Source organism: Sinohyriopsis cumingii, chromosome 1 (assembly GCF_028554795.1).
Source record: "Sinohyriopsis cumingii isolate HCF-2022 chromosome 1, ASM2855479v2, whole genome shotgun sequence".
Classification (NCBI taxonomy): Eukaryota; Metazoa; Mollusca; class Bivalvia; order Unionida; family Unionidae; genus Sinohyriopsis; species Sinohyriopsis cumingii.
Genome location: NC_142961.1, coordinates 63,516,646 through 63,530,694, shown reverse-complemented (window position 1 = coordinate 63,530,694; position 14,049 = coordinate 63,516,646). Strand labels below are relative to the sequence as shown.

Sequence of the window (14,049 nt, the reverse complement as noted above, 5' to 3'; positions counted from 1 at the left end):
TGCACGTTGATGCCGACCCTATTTTTTAAATAATCAGTGACACTTTTCTTCAAGTGAAGTTTACAAACAATCTGTGTCGCTCCAAGGAATGACCGCTTTAAACTTTTACGAATCGCAGTTTCGTCAACTGAGCCGACAATCATGTTTTCTATTTCTTCATCTGTGAAATGACTGGCAATATGTGAGAAGAAAGCATTGTAAGTTTCAAAGTCAGATTTACCATGTAGAAAAGAGGGGCCGAATAAAATAGGAGACTCTCCGGTATCGGTTTGTAAAAATGCTCTGTTTTTGAAAACTGTTGATGTTAAGTACATTTCTCTAAGATTAAATGTTTTGTCCACACCTAATACCGTTCCCTCCATCGTACAACAGAATCGTTTAATATCCTGTATCTGTGCGTCAGTGTACAGTATGATGGACGGACCAGAATCGACGTGTCGACAACTCTAATGAATGGGTGCTGAGAATACACTTTACTTTCTACATTAAGAATGTGGTCGGCCAGATTTCTGTTATAAACGTCTTTGGCCGGTTGTCGTTCTTGTCTTTTTTGTCTGTGTTTAATGTTTTGGACAACCCTGATATTTCTGGGAATGTCATAAACATCTCCTTGGTTTATTTTGTCGTACACATTTTTTGCGGAGTCCTGTTTTACCATACTTGCAGCCACAACTTTTACGCGTTGTGTAGTTCTTATGTATTCTTCGTGTACTTCTGGTTTTAATGTATTTCCATGAATTGTCCTCCCGGGAAATACACCAACATACTCCATAATCGAGAGAAATTTAGATAGTGTCATAGAGTGTGGCACATTTCCTATCCAAGTTACACGTCGCTTGTATTTTAGTGAGTTCTTGTGCTTGCTATATGCCCAATGCACAACCAACATGTCAGAAGCATCTAGTTGTGGTTCAAGTGGAAAGTAGACGCACACACCGTCAAATGTTTTTCAGTGCAATATTGTCCGTCTATCTTTATAACGCTGACCAGTTTCTCGTTTAGTGTAACAAATTTGTGGGAGAAGTACCACGTGCCACAGTCATCCCAAAACTCTCTCCTCTTACCAGTTTTCGTTCTCTCCTCATTTAGTGTATTGTCAACTATAAAGAACACGTTTTCCTTTAGGCCAGGCGGTACACGTGGTAGTGCACTATGATATTTTTTAGGTTTAAAATTCTCAATGTTTCTGTTATGTCCATAAACTTCTCATTCTTCAAAATCCCACTGAGGCCCAGCAACATAACCTTACCAGAATTCCCAACTATTGATGCTGATTCATTATTTGTTACAGAAACATTGTTCCAACAGACCTTGTTTGGCTTTATTGATTCCAGTGTGAGGTCATTGGTGTCATCTTCGTCAACTAGGCTGGTATATCTGTTCGAACAATTTACGTATGTGGAATCATTATTCTTGAATGACCATGAGGAGCAACGACGATGTTTCGGAGTCTGCCAATCACCGTCATCTGATTGCCGCTTAGGTGTGGACGTTTCCATGCTAACGTCACGTTCAGGTGTGTAATTACTGGGATAGTCATTGATGGCTAGGATACTAGTTGACGCTGTGAATTTACTTTGAGGGCCAGTGACGGTTGGGTTACTGACTGGAGGTTCATTGACGGTCAGCTTAATGACTGGTGTTTCTCTGATGGTTGGTGGTTCACTGACAGTTTCAGTATTGATGGTCAGGTTGTTGATTGGTGGTTTACTGACGATCCTGGGACTGATGGTCGGGTTACTGATTGATGGTTCACTGATGGTCTGGTTATTGCCGTGTGTGTCATTGACGTTATTTTAAATCAATGCCACGAAATGGTTAGGGGTACATGTTTTTCTTTTTTTACCAAAAGAACGTTAGCTGGTTTGGTTACATTGCTCCACATCACTGAAATCATTGATCCTTCTGCTGCATGGTTGAAGGTTGTATTTAGGGCCCTAAATGCCGAGTCCTTTGTCCCGTTTACAGCTGGATAAACACTACGTAACTGACGCCTCGTAACCATGACAAGGGCAATCATAGTCCACGCCGAGGAAAAGCTCCCAATCTGAGCGTGATTTAATGCGACATCGGAATAATCTGGCTATAATAACTGAATACTTGATTTATTTGGATGTCCTAAAATCGCTGACTCTTCAAGCACCATCATTAAAGTTGTCTTGTAGCGCAGTTCAATCGATCTTGAAACATTACCGCACAAAAAGATTGAGACGGCGTTGAAAAGACAGTCTCCGTCCCCAGTTGTTATTAATGGTATTCCTTTCTCAGCATGTTACCGGAACAAGATGTCAGCAGCAACTGCATCTACTGGTAGACTGGGGTGTTCAGCATACTCGCAAGAACAGTACCTTTCATCAGTCAACAAAGCCTCCCGCTCAACTGAAGCTTTGAGTTTTTCAAGTCCAATCGTAGCAGCCTGTTGTAATGAGAAAAAGAAAAATAAAATATTATAAACATTTATAATTTTGTAGAATATCTATTTGAAACATAGGTTTTCTACCACGAATTTCTTGAGAGGATATTTATTTAAAGATCAAAATGAAATTTAATAAATGTACCAATAAAAATGAAATAGTCCATGTCAACCAGATATCTAATATACTGGTAATTTTATCATTTTTAAACAATAGATATATTAATTAAATCACATGAACACATATAACTATATTTAAGTAAGCAAAGACATAGACTAAAAATCAAATTTCAGTAAGTCTCAGTAACTTTACAGATTCCTGAAATTACAGATCAATAAAATCAAAAATATATTTGGTCTCCTGAAAAGCTGCAAGAAATTGAAATCGATTTTATATAATTACAAGTCTAATAATAGGACCATTATAAATGTTTGGGAGAAACTTATCGAACAGCCTATAAAATAAACAATTAAATCCTTATAAAATAATTCATTACTTTTTGAAGTCGTGTGATACCCATCAAGTAATAACATTTGCCTCCTAGCGAACGACACTATTAATAATAATAATAATAATAACTTTATTTTATGATGCTAATACAATTAGTTCTAGGAAGTTGGTGGGTGTGTCTAATGTAGATATATCAGATGGTTTAAGATTTGACATAAACATAAAAAAGTATTTTGTGATGTGGGCTCTTAAAAGAATCGAGTATCTTGAAAATAATATACACAATATAGATATACAGAAAGAATAAATGAGAAGATAGATAATCTTTTCTTGTAATATTTCCAGCGGATAATTTTGGGAGTTTAAATATAATACTCTATGAGAAAGATAAAATATGATTTATTTAACGGCCTGATTAAAAACAACAATTCAACAATAGTTCTAGGGAGCTAATTACCAACATCATTTAAAAAAGCTTGAGTCATTACAACATGGATGATTTGCAGCAACAACAACAACAAAACAGAAACAGCATAATACATTACTACAGCAAAATAGCTAATATGCTTATCATGTATAATCTGATAATAAAGTTACTGAGATGTATAAATACCATTACGAGAGAGAGAGAGCATGTATTATCAAGGTAATGGAATTCATCACCCAAAATGTTATTATGACATTCAGTACATTTTCTTCTTTTAAACTGATTTTACTACATTACATTGACCATTTTCAAGATACATACCGATATGCAGTTGGCAACAAATAACATCAAATTGGTCAAATTTTCGTATCAAAGACACAATTATAAGACAGAAAGATAGAATGCTAATTTAAAGACTAAAAATCATCATTTTGAGATCAGAGACTTATAATAATCAATCCGATAATAAAGCTAATGATAAAATGCAATTAATATTGAAAAACATCTACTTTTACCAAGTTTAACTGAATTTAAGAAATGTACTGTTATTAATTATTTTTTACATGTGATGTTGTTAACATTACACAAACAGGACATATATATGCTTGGGAACATATTATTTATAATTCTAATCGCTTCTTTCATCTTTCCTTTTAACATTTGAAAGCATATTATTGAAGCACTCTGTTTATTATAAATGGCAACAATTGATACATTTTATTGGCAATTATGTATTTTATGTAGATACTGTTTAATGTTAAGCACAGATAACAGGAGGTTTGCATATTCAAATGAATGATTGTACAGACAGCTCAAAGAATTTGCAGGGATAATATAATAATAATGATATATATTAAAGATCGTTAAATGGAAACTAAACAATATATAAGCAATTCAAAAGATGACATACCTCACATAAAACACAGCCCGACTCACAAGCTTTCTTACAGTCACCGCAAGGAAACTGTTTCTTCCTCTTTTCTTTTACCACTCTGATAATATCCAAGATATCACAAACGTCCACAAAATGGAAAATTTTAACACGGTGAATAGAAAACTGTTTTTTGGTTTGACTGCAACCTTCTTATATAAGGAATATATGTCTATTGGAGCCTTCTCATTCTTATTCATCTTGATGCCAATTATTTACATTAAAAATCACTGTATAAACATTAGCGAAAGTTGGTTACAAGTACTATTGTTCATATATCAATTCAAGTCTGTAAAAAATAATATTGTTGATACCATTCTATTAATGTTCATTGACCATTACATCTCACAATGTGTCGTTAAACGATAATTATGTTAGGCCATACATGACACTGCCTGCTCAACTTACTGGATTCTATGTGCAGCTAAAATGGACATCAAAGACATAAAAAACACGTGCAACAGGTGTGAATGCGGCATTTAACGAAAGCACACTATACTAGCTTTAGGTGTTTGTGCAATTGAAATGTTTCAGCCATTAGTCCTACAATAGAAATCAGTTAACTATTTTTTTAAATAATTTTTTTTGTGCAAAAACGAACACTTAAACGGAGTCACTTAAATTAAGACAGAAATAAAATAATAAATTTATTAAGTTCCATAGCTATGCAACTCTATGTTATTATTTGTTCACATATATTAGTATATACCGTTCAGAAGTGCCAACATATATATTTTGTTTTGTTATACATATTTGATTCCTCCAGAAGATTACATGTGTGTATACAGAGCAAAAGGATTGGACATGAGTTTTTCAACTTACCAGTTTTACTCCATTATAAGCATAATTAATGAACACACATACTTGAGGTCTCGAAAAAAGTCAAGACAGCTGACATACATACATAGAAATAAATGAGAGGGATGAAAGAATGATAAAGTCAGAGGGTAAGTGATTCATGTGGTCTGGAAAGTAAAATTGTAAATTTATAACAATCGTGATGGAACAAAAATAATAATCGATTTCTGCATATAAATCTTCTTAAACTAGTTCCAGTAATTTACTCAATTCCTGTAATTTCTCTTACATTATAGTATTTTCGTCTCCATTACTGTCCATTACTCTCCATTACTGTGTTTAGGGAGACCGATGAAATCGAGTTGTCTCCCTTATTTCAGACTGCACAAGTGGCCATGACATCGAAAACGAAACTGGAAATTCACCTATTTAAGAACAAATTAAATATACGCTTCCAGGCCAAATATCAACTTGGAACAAATGGATAATATCCACGATATCGTTATTTGGTAACGTTAATATTTTTTATATATTTATTTTTAGATGTAGTTAGATAACTAAAATCGAGGAATGTAAAGCCTGATTCGAGAATTAGAGTTTTATCGCCACGTTTTTTTACAGGTCCTAATCGAAGAAAGACAAGGAAAAAAAATGAACCGTAGGTATGACCACAGGGGCTCGTATCGTTGCTTACAGTTGACCTGTCATACATGTACATTATAGTTGTTTCACCACTACATCCTGGTGCATTTGTACTCACTTTAACATTATACCCGTGCTTTGATTGGTTAGTATATACAGTGTACCCGTAATTATGACGTAAGACATTAAGGATTTCCTATGACATGCTTTTGTGTTTTTCGGAATATATCTGAAAAACTTTTTCATCAATAAGCGCGAGTGATGTGATACGGTCACTTTTGTATTCAGCTGAAACGTAAGTTTACTCCAAAACATTTTGTATTTCTATCTAAACAGGTCGTTGACGTAAGCTAAAGGTTGGGGGGGGGGGGTTGGGTTGGTTGGTTCAATATCATGAAGAATTTTGTTCTTTTCGGCTTAGCGCCATTTCTCAGACTCAACGCGAGATCGGCTATACATGGCGGCCAGTATAACTGGTGGAAGAAGAACCCGGGAAAGACCCGGTAAGAGCCATCGAACCACGGGAAGCTACTGATAATAGACCCACATTGGCCGAGCCTAAGATTCAAACCCAAGCGGACAAAGGTGAGATGGCACTGATGGGAAAAGACAATTGCTTCAGACCACTCGGCTACCCGGGGCTTCTCTCCAAAGGAAACAAAATCATACCAAGTGACATAAGTTTCTCAGATTACTCTAATCATCCGTTCGGACCCAACAGTTAATAATATACAAGAATCTAGACGACTCACATATGACAACATGTAGTTCGATAATCAACCCCACAAATCTGTTGATACTGATGGATGATATGTGATGACTGTAATCTTTCCACGGTCCAAAGCATGGCGAAAACCTAACCCGAAAATCAACAAGATCTTCGGTGAGGGGCTGATTTATCGGCCTAGATGACAGGGTACTGTGTCAGAACATAATCATAGTAATTAGACCAACAAGTAGATATCTGCTTTTCTTTTTCTTCCTGACATTACTGGTAGCTGTACTGACAGAAAATACAAAGCATATATACTATGTTGGTCTAAGGAGTAATCTCAGAAACCATTGTTCCTTGGTATATTTTGGTTTCATGCTGTTGAGTTTTGTCAGCATTTAGTTCATGACAATCACATGTGATCTAAGCCTACAAGTTGTTCACTAACTAAAAGTTGATGGTTTTTTTACTGACATAACGTAGTGGTAGTCCTAGAATAAATGGCATCCTGATACCCTGATATATTGTACATTTCATTGTTGTTAACTTTCTGGGTGCTGCAGGGCAGATAAATAAAACAAATTGTTCTCTGCCCCCCCCCCCTCCTTTTTTATATTCCTGTACATGACTGTCACTAGTCTATTGCAGCAAAATGTAAGATGTCTACCCTGATATTTATGTTTTTATATATATATAATGTACCAGTATATTAACAGTGACTGTAGTAGATGCAATATAACCCCTGATCAGTCTTGTGTACCAGTTTGTTAACACTTTTCTATTCAGGGAGTGGAAAATTAATTGCAATTGTTATGTGTCCAAAATATTACATATCATGATACAAGCAGTTTGATGATCTTTTTTCTTGTTGATAATTTTAAAGAAACTAGTAATGAAATTTAAATTCCTAATCAAACAAATCATATTGATATATTAGCATTTGTTTTCATGTAGGGTTTCAGTCTGGTACACTTTTAAGAACTCGATAGGGAAATCAAAAGTCTGATTTCTGTAATTATATATAATTTGTTGTTTTCAAATATCATTTGCCTCAGAGCAACTTTGTTAAAACTGAAAATGAGGTATTGTAAGCCTATTATAATTTGTACAGAAAAAATGTTACATTTTAGGAACTTAGGTTATGTTATGTTTTGACTGGTGATGCTGCTGCCATTATCAAACTGGATGTGCTTTTTAGGGATGCACATTCCTGGCATCACCCTACTTTGCTCTAAAACAGTTTGACTGGTTATGGTTTTTCATGTTTTTCTGTGTATAATTTACACCTAAGCCATAACAACATAGATGCAGTCGAAGCACACAGTGCTGCAAGTTGTGAAAAGTAATGATCTCAGGTACAACAATTTGCAAGTGAAAAATTTAAACTGGTTACCATCTGACAACTTTAAGAACATAAGGCTTGGAGGTGAAGATGACATTTACACTTTCTGATAGCATGTATAAACCATGTCATGTCGGCACAATCCCCATTTGATTGTGATATTGCTGTTTCCAACACAAACAGGCCTAGAATTTAACAAAAATTTCTTTTTAACCAGGACTAATAGATTAAAAAAATGTACTTGTCCTGCTGAATTTTAATTTGTTCTTCCCACAAGCACTGACAGGTAACAACTAAAACTAATACTAGTCATCAGGCTACTGACATTATGAAAATTAGTCCAAAATAAAATTTACACACCGCTGGCTAGTGGACTACTGCTAATTTTAAGTCCATTTTAGCACATTACAAGTCTGACTTAACATCCTTTAACTAGGTACTCTGTTTATAAAACATATCCCCATGATTCCCCACTTTGACTTCCACTCTGGAGACTGTGTCATGTGAGTAAGGACTGCTTCAAGGGAAAATGTCAGTTTGGGTGCATGCGTTTGTCCTTTCAAGGGAAAACATCAGTTGGGGTGCATGCATTTGTCCTTTCAAGGGAAAACATCAGATGGGGTGCATACATTTGTCCTTTCAAGGGAAAATGTCAGTTGAGGTGCATGTGTTTATCCTTTCAAGGGAAAATGTCAGTTTGGGTGCATGCATTTGTCCTTTCAAGGGAAAACATCAGATGGGGTGCATGCATTTGTCCTTTCAAGGGAAAACATCAGATGGGGTGCATGCATTTGTCCTTTCAAGGGAAAACATCAGTTGGGGTGCATGCATTTGTCCTTTCAAGGGAAAACATCAGATCGGGTGCATACATTTGTCCTTTCAAGGGAAAATGTCAGTTGAGGTGCATGTGTTTATCCTTTCAAGGGAAAATGTCAGTTGAGGTGCATACATTTGTCCTTTCAAGGGAAAATGTCAGTTGAGGTGCATGTGTTTATCCTTTCAAGGGAAAATGTCAGTTGGGGTGCATGCATTTGTCCTTTCAAGGGAAAATGTCAGTTGGGGTGCATGTGTTTGTCCTTTCAAGGGAAAACGTAAGTTGGGGTTCATGTGTTTGTCCTTTCAAGGGAAAATGTCATTTGGGGTGCATGAGTATTTCGTTTCAAGGGAAAACACAAGTTGGGGTGCATGAGTGTTTCGTTTCAAGGGAAAACACTAGTTGGGGTGCATGCATTTTTCCTTTTATGTCCAGTAAGTATATACAGTACATGAGTATGACTCTCAACAGTTTCCAAGTTATAACTTGTGTGCTTAGTCTCATGGTTTGGGTGTTGGATGGAACCCTGGGACAATTCTATTTGTTCCAGGGTGTGTGTATATATATATATATATATATATATATATATATATATATATATATATATATATACACATACATATATAGTTATAGGGTGGGAATCACAATATTTTCAAAGTTAAGACATGAATATACGAGTTCAGGTTGGGGGGTAGGGGTAGGGATAATCCTTACCCACCACCCCAACCTGGACTCAGTATATCCATGTCTTAACTTTGAAAATATTGTGATTCCCACCCGATTACTATCCCAGACCACATGGTATGTCGCAGCAGTTCAATTCTGACATGCATTGACACTTTGGTCATTGATCAGACAAGCCATTTTTCAGACTAATGAGACAAACAACTATGATAATATTTGAAATTTACATCAAATCTTTCCAGGTCACAACTGGAATGAACACTCAGAATCCTAAGTGTTGACCTAATATACACCCATAGATCTGTCATTGACAAAGGTTTCACATATCATAAAGGGTATGGAAGAAGTTCAAGGATATTACATATGTACTTATGTACATGCAGATGTATGGATGGATTATATAACTATCCCCATGGTTCAAAGAAGCTGGGAATGAAAACAATGTTAATTATCGAATTATCGACCTGGACATGGGTGACCATTCTAATATGAAATGTACAGTTAACCTCAGTTAACGTTACACTCCAGAAAAGTGCAGACATGGAAACAAATAAAGAAAAATTTCAGTCTGCAAGAAAAGTAAAGTCTGTCAAACTGCATTGAAAAAGGATATACCAAGGGTTTCATTAATATAAACTATGATCAAAAGCAAATTATGTTAAAAGTCTTTTATCAAGGAATCTAAAGCCTGGCACTATGTGTAAGGAAAGACTTTTATTAGTGAATCTAAGGCCAGGCGTTATGTGGAGTCAAAGGTCTTTTATTAGTGAATCTAAAGCCAGGCAGTAAGTGGAGTTGAAGGTCTTTTATTAGTGAATCTAAGGCCAGGCAGTATGTGGAGTCACAGGTCTTTTATCAGTGAATCTAAGGCCAGGCAGTAAGTGGAGTTGAAGGTCCTTTATCAGTGAATCTAAGGCCAGGCAGTATGTGGAGTCAAAGGTCTCTTATCATTCTTTTATTTTTGATGTGATTTTGATCAGACTTGGAAGTATACTGATATGATTGTGATCTCAGATAGGTTGATAATGAGCAAGATACATGTATGCATATATGATATCATCAGATTGGCTGAGCTTGTTTTGGTTCCCAGAAGCCATATTTCTGATCTGATTTTGAATACAGGCTAAGGTCTTGGATGAGTTCAGTAATGAGCAAGATTCACACATATAAACGAGTTGATCTTGTATCTGATTGGCTGTTTGTATTATTATAATCAGAGTTGGATCAAATTTGGAATATAGTGTTATGGAGACCATATATAATAAGAGTTGGATCAAATTTGGAATATAATGTTATGGAGACCATATAATCAGAGTTGGATCAAATTTGGAATATAATGTTATGGAGACCATATATAATCAGAGTTGGATCAAATTTGGAATATAATGTTTTGGAGGCCATATATAATCAGAGTTGGATCAAATTTGGAATATAATGTTATGGAGGCCTTATATAATCAGAGTTGGATCAAATTTGGAATATAATGTTATGGAGACCATATATAATCAGAGTTGGATCAAATTTGGAATATAATGTTATGGAGGCCATATATAGGGTAATCAGAGTTGGATCAAATTTGGAATATAAGTTATAAAAGCAATGAGCAAGATCCACACAATAATGAGATAATCTTAAATCAGATCAGCTGTAAATAATACCAATTGTGAGACTATTTTGTATCTATTTTTGAGTAAATTTAGTAAATAGACATAAAAATCATCTGAGTTTTATTAGAAGTAAGATTTGCACATACAAATAAGATTTGGCTCAGTTAGACTTAGTTGAACTTTGCAGATCATATGCAGTTTAGAGAATTGTTTTCTGCATTTTAATAACATTTATTGTTGGGAGTCACAAGGTTGAGGTTACAGTCTTCTTCCCCATGTAAAATTTGTGACAACCTTTTGTAAAAAAAAAAAATATTGTTTATAATACAGAATTTATAAATTTCAATGAAATAATTTTAAAAACTTAACAAAACAATGTACATTAGGGATTAAAATCAATGTCTCATTTATATAAAAATTCTAGAATGGAGTTATTTTTTGAGAAGACGTACAAGTGCATGTTTTCAGAAACTTCTGTATATGTGGTGTTGTCATTTTTGTAAGGATCAGAACTTCTTTACACAATTATAGATATGTCTGTGAGTATTGTGGTTTTCTTCATAATATTTTTCTTCAAAAAAAAACATGTCTGAGTTCATAAATTTTATTTGCAGAGAATTATTTAAGAAGCCATTTGACATTCAGAAATTATTTTGGAGCAGGTTGACGTTTTCTTTCACGGTAAGAAACTAGCAAATGTCAAAAAATGCTGTTGTTTAACATTTGCTTGTATTGCCACTTTAAGGTGCCTAAATCCATTGTCAGTTATATTATTATATGTACATGATTTATGCATGGGAAAGCCTGCCAGTAGCTTCTCGTGGGTCGGTGGTTCTTCCCTGGGTTTTCCAGGGTTCTTCCTCCACCAGTTATACTGGCCGCCATGTATAGCCTATCTTGTGCTGAAAAATGGCATTAAGTCCTAGAACAACAACAACAACATGATTTATGGCACTTTATATATACAGTGCTGTTACTCACAAATTATTTAAAATTTATATTTGTATTTCAGATTTTCATTTTTTTATAAAATGCTTTTCATATGAAACAATTCCCAATTTAATTACCAAGTGTAATGAAACGCTTGGCCTAAAGTAACCCAAACCTTCTGAATTATTATTTAAATTCATGCATGAATCACAAATTAAAGCTTTGTGTGTAAAACTAACTTTAAAAATCATGGCTGACTTTGATCATGAGAAAAAATGAGAGATTATGCATTTTTAATTGTGCCTTTATCTTTGGAAAGAATTGTGCAATTGCCCCAATTTTGTCCTCTATCATGTGGAAGCAAGACCAGGAAGTGCAGCAACTTTGTTTTAAAAAAGTCATTTGTGACATCAGATCATACTGACTTGGCAATGTTCCAACTGACCAGTATTGTCTTACAGGTTTTCACCAGTGGCAGTGCAAGAAACTGTCAGAATTGGGGTAAAATCTCTTACCCTGATTTCTGATGATCTTGCTTGGTGAATTACTGAAAATAGTTCACATTTTAATTGTCAGCCACATGATGCCTGCCATGACTGACTTTAATTGTTGGTAACTGCTTGAAATTTGGGAGGAACTTATTTATGTCTTCCAGACTGAAATACTTGATCATATGAAAACAAAATGCACATTTCCTATTTTTATTATCATGCGTTCCCTTGGGCAAGGCACTTAACTCCGTTGCATTGGTACTTAATAACCTGTGTTGCTGTATTGTAAAACACCAAACCAACCCAAATTATTAGGACTGACTGAGTGCATATTTAACAGCCCATACATCTATTGTGCTTTGCAAACAATAAAACAGGGGTACTAATTAATGTTCCTGATCACATATACAGTAAATAGAATAATACATGTTAGTTTACACTTGTGTGAAATAATTTCCTGGCAGCCTACATCAAGGAAGTCATTATTCACAGTGTGTACTCACACTTTCCTTGATCTAAGGCATTTGTGAATTATTCATCATAATTGCTATGCAAACATGTCTTAGCTTCTATTTATAGTATGTTTTGTTTTTGGTGAAGTTTTGATTATTTTTCAGGTGAACAAATAACTACAGGAAAAGAATAAACATTCTGAAGATTTTAACTCTTGGTTATTAAAATTTGCAAAATATTAATAGGACAATTGTATTCTGTTATCAAAACTTAAATTGACAAAATATAACAATGATTTGTATGGATTGATGGTGTAATAAACATTAGAGTGTGACATATGACAGTTATTAGTGCAGCGAAAATAACATTTAGTACTTGTCTGTGTTGTTTAGAAATGACAGTAATTAGTGTTGCTCAAAATTGATGTAATTATCAGTTTTGCTCAAAAATGGCATATAATAATTGACATTGCTCAAAAATGGCAGTCATTGTCAGTGCTGCTCACAAATGAAATAGGAGCTGATGTTAAGAAATGACACCAGCAGTTATTGGCTATTGTCAGAAATGACAGTTATTGGTCTTGCTCAGAAATGACATATAATAGCTGTCATTGATACTTAAACCTAACAGTACTAATCATTGTTGCTAAAAAATTACTGTAGTTATCCATATTTCTCATAAATATTATATAGTAGTTCTCAGTGTTGATTTACAGTGACATAGTAGTGTTGATCTACAATGGCATAGTAGTGTTGATTTACAATGGCATAGCAGTGTTGATCTACAATGGCATAGTAGTGTTGATTTACAATGGCATAGCAGTGTTGATCTACAATGGCATAGTAGTTATCAATGTTGCTTAAAAATGACAGTTATCAATGTTGCTTAAAAATGACATAGTTATCAATGTTGCTTAAAAATGACATAGTTATCAGTGTTGCTTAAAAATGACATAGTTATCAATGTTGCTTAAAAATGACATAGTTATCAATGTAACAATGCTTAAAAATGACATCAGCTGTTATCATTGTTAACAAGATATATATAGCAGTTGTTAGAGTTGCTTGAAAATGAGATAGTAATTGGTGTTGCTTGAAAATGAGATAGTAATGTGTTGCTTGAAAATGAGATAGTAATTGGTGTTGCTTGAAAATGAGATAGTAATCAGTGTTGCTTGAAAATGAGATAGTAATTGGTGTTGCTTGAAAATGAGATAGTAATTGGTGTTGCTTGAAAATGAGATAGTAATTGGTGTTGCTTGAAAATGAGATAGTAATCAGTGTTGCTTGAAAATGAGATAGTAATTGGTGTTGCTTGAAAATGAGATAGTAATTGGTGTTGCTTGAAAATGAGA

At 34.5% G+C, this 14,049-nt stretch overlaps 1 protein-coding gene across 2 annotated transcripts in view; it reads left to right on the top strand.

Moving 5' to 3' along the window:
- The first annotated feature begins 5,415 nt into the window (after positions 1-5,415).
- The window catches only part of LOC149806993 (uncharacterized), a 102,296-nt gene continuing 93,662 nt past the window's right edge, over positions 5,416-14,049 (top strand). Inside the window, exons 1-2 of one of the 2 annotated variants that reach the window (XM_089960483.1) lie at positions 5,416-5,529; positions 11,436-11,502. The gene's annotated coding sequence lies outside the window, so the exon portion shown is untranslated. Of the gene's footprint in view, positions 5,530-5,833; positions 5,958-11,435; positions 11,503-14,049 lie in introns of those variants that run through there. The other variant, XM_089960477.1, reaches the window with a different exon arrangement.